Raw genomic sequence first — 4,126 nt, forward strand, 5'->3', positions numbered from 1 at the left:
TTCTGGATTCAGCAGCGGGGTAAGCAAGCTAATCTTTTTTGCTGATTATACAGACAATGCTTCAAAGTGGCTAATTAGGCGATTTCCCCAGCATCTTTCATTTTACCTTCTGACTGATGAGATAACAAGCTAACTGAATTAGCCTTTTTCTTATCTGCAGGTTACCAGGACGACCGTTTGGTTTGTTAGTAATTGTATAGAGGGAGCAGGTCCAAAGGCAGCCATTTTGAGAACCTGTGGCGAGGAATGATAGAGGACCTGGAAGCTGAGCAAAAGGCCTATCAGTTAAAAGACTCATTGTCTCCTATTCTCCGTAATTCAGGAACACAATGGCGAGAGGACGCAGTACACAGTGGTTAGCATGGAGGGACAAAGCCCTATAGACAAAGCAGCAGAGATGGGGAAATCATTAATTATAAGACAAAAAGGAAACAAAACAGAAGCAGCTAAGAGCACTTCAACACTGAAGGTGAACTCTAGTATAAACTTTTGTATAAATTCAGTCTGTAGATATACATTTGCATAAAGCTGGTAGGATACAAACATAGCAACCACTGCGGACCATTTTGTTCAAGTAAAATAGAAATGCCACAAACTATATTAGTATTTCACATCCTAAATTAACATCTCACGGCTCATATATTTTCTCTGGCTGTTTTTGGAATATTTTCATCCACGCAGTATATTAATTCTGGCTGACAAGCAGGCCCAGTCCAATCAGGGAAATGGACTCCGCAGAACTGCCAAAAAAGATCCTAATGCCTGCTAATTGAGATGTATGGCTTCAAATCCCAATCAGATAAAGTGATTAAGTCTTAGCTTGTCCAGATCTTTAAATCATAGCTTCCCCTCCCAGCGCATCATCCTCTGATAGTCCGTGTCTCATCATTTCATTATTAATCTCTCTTTGTTTTGGAGCAGTGTTGCTCCCTTGAGTGCTCAGATGTACTGCAATTAGAATATGTGATCATTCCACTGCCACGCTGTAAATCTAAACAATCTATATCCGTCCTCGATCTTCTAAAAGCTTGAATCATGCTGTCCAGTGTTCCGAGCATAAATGAGAGCACCATGAAAAACACGGCAGCATTCATACTTACAGCCCATTGCTCATTTTGGAGTGTGGTGCTTCACTATTGTCACGCATTTCAGAGGGAAATGGTAATACAGGCACCAATCACAGCTGGTAAAAGTGAAGAAACGCTTCAGAAAATGGAACTAAAAAGACATAGGCTAGCCATTTGTTAAGACCTCTCTGTATGCCTTCTATAATGTTGTCTTAATCCAACCCATCCTAATGCATTGAATACCCTGCCAGTAGTCCTTTGTCAACATCTGTGCATGATATACAACAGTAGGCTATAGGCAATATAATGGAATGACAGGGACAGGCTGTACATATAGCTGTCATGCAACTGGTCCAAACAGAAACAATCAATATTTCAAGCTCAACTTTTAGTTATTAAAGTACTCTTAATGAAAAATGTAACATCTGCCAATCCATTACAACTGAGCATACTCATGTGATATGATGAAAAGCTCCAGAAGAGCTACGAAATGGACCTATGTTAAAAGATAAATAAAAGTTTTTTAGTGCCAAAATGATATACCTCAAGCAATCTACCTGCATATGCTTGAAAGAGAACAAGATTAACACTGTGTCAACATAGCCAGTATAGCAATAGCAGCACGCTAGCCGAGCATTGTGCTAGCTGAGCAGCACACTAGCCGAGCAGCACGCTAGCCGAGCAGCATATAGCTTCAGTCCCCCGTGTCTATACAGGACATGTTCACGCACAGTATTAAGTGTGGTACGATTAAGTGTGTACGATTACTGTAGTTAAACCGAAGTGTAACAAGTGCTTTACATTTACACGTGTACACAGTAAGTGAGATGAGCCGCTTGGCCTGCGCAGATAGCTGGACTGATTAAAATAGGAACATTCGACTAACATTGCCTTCCTTTCATGGCGCTAGCACACGTGGCTAAATACACATTTGGTGCTCTTCGTTATGTGAAACCGTGAGACAAATCCAGATAAAAGCCAGTGTTTCTTATTGATTACCCTTATATTTGTATATTACATTCTTGGCATTCCATCTCTCTTTAATCATAGAGGTGAACAAATGTAGAACAGATTGCAGTGGGACGACATTCAGCAAAGGTGCGGGTCCACATTTGGATTTAATCACACCAGACGACACATCTGCTAGACCACTGATCCACCAGGAAACCACGTCCCTTTCCCATTAACAAAGGAAATGCAGCTATAGATGACTCAAAGATGTTCCTCATATTTTGTACATTCAGTGTATTTTATAGATGTTAACTAATACATTGACTGAAGTTTCTTTCTTTCATTTGCTAGTGTAATCACCATTAGATATTGAAAACACGTCGACGGAAGAAAAGCAGTCTGCATCATTACCAGGAAGCGGAAATGACTTTGCCTTGCAGTGACAGCTTAATCACTGTTGACCAATATTGAGAGCCTGAATTGCCAGTGATCCAAATTTAAAGCTTTAATCAGCATTGGCCAATATAACTGACAATAAGCCTGTAGCCGGCTAGACAACTGAAATAGTGTTCACTTCCACAAAGACTGTCTTTTTATTATGGCACTGAATCAAAAAAGAATTAAGCACTTTGCAAATACAACATTACTGTGATGAGCTCAGGGTAAATTATGATTAGAAATTGTCCTCATACTGCATGCGTGGATACTTCTACTTACCATCTGTTTTTATTGCTCCCCGGTGAACAAAGAAATGAAGGTTTTTTTTGTTCTTTGGTGGAAGACTTACTTACCGTCAGTGTGCTGTTAACTAAAAAGGAGTTTCCACCAGCTGTTGAGTTCATATATGTGGCTCAGTCATATGATATAATAATCTGTAAGTCAGAATCTCTGTCCCTTTTCATTTTCAATTCACTATATCCATAAATACATCTCGGGCCAGCTGCTCTATTGAAGATGAGAGTGTCTTTTTGGCTCCAAAAAAAATTAATTAAACCATAAATTGAATCCAGCCATGAAAAAAACCCGCCCATATCTATGATCGGTATAGAAGAAATGGAGTTCACTGAAGAAGGGAGGGGTCGATTCATCTTGACTTTGAAGAACATTAGGCCGATGGCTGAGCACGGTCCATCCCTCACACGCACACACTTGCGGGGAATGTTCCATTGGACGTTAAATTAATTTCCCATTTCGAGTCATTAACCGCTTAATGAATGAGTCCTTAGAAAGTGGAATCATTCCATCGGACGGTATTCAGGGCGTCGATTTCCCTTCTATTTCACCATCAGAGTAGCAGCGCATAAAGATTCGGAAGTCATCACGCTGTGCCACGACCTTGACTGCAGTCTGACTGTTGTGTTTGAAATGCCGGAGACCTCTCCGCCATTCCTCTTCAATCGAGACGCTCCATGTTCAAGACCCACAATGTGTCAGTGTCTTTTTATTTTTGCTTTGTTACCCCCTGTCTTTCTCCCAGTATGTCTATACACGCCCGCCCTCTCGAAAGTGCGAGCAGTTTCTTTCCCCCAAAGTGGCGGTGATCTGAGAGACAGGCTGGGATATGCTGCTTACATAAACTGTCAGCACTGAGAACTCTGGGTATTCCCAGATCAAAGTGAGGCCTATCTGCGCAGCTGAAGTGCCCTTAATATGTTCGCCCCAGCAGGAGGATCCACAGGCCGGTTCTGCCTGCCTCACTGCTGCTGGTTCGTGACTTGGGGAAAGAGATGTTTTTTTTTATCTCGAGAGGAACACATTAAAGATCTTAAAAAAAGCACTTGTATTTCCATGCCGTGTTTTTAAATAGGTAATATCTATAAGCAGATATCTGCATGATGTGACTGCAGAAATCTGGAAGCAACAGGACACGACTTTGGTATCGGAAGCATTCTGGTTTCCGCTTGTAGTACAAGTACAAGTATCAAGTTGTGTAATAATTACAGTTGAATGAACATAAACTGTGATTAGTATTAACTGGTTCTCGAGCTGCTAATCGGACTGGAGTCACTGACCGGCCCACGGAAAAGTAAGTCTTGGTCTTGATATCCACTGGCTACACTGGAACATGCAAAATATTGAGAGGTTGTATATGTGTATGGTTTGGGCCA

This window comes from Taurulus bubalis (genome assembly GCF_910589615.1).
Source record: "Taurulus bubalis genome assembly, chromosome: 20".
NCBI classification, from domain to species: Eukaryota; Metazoa; Chordata; class Actinopteri; order Perciformes; family Cottidae; genus Taurulus; species Taurulus bubalis.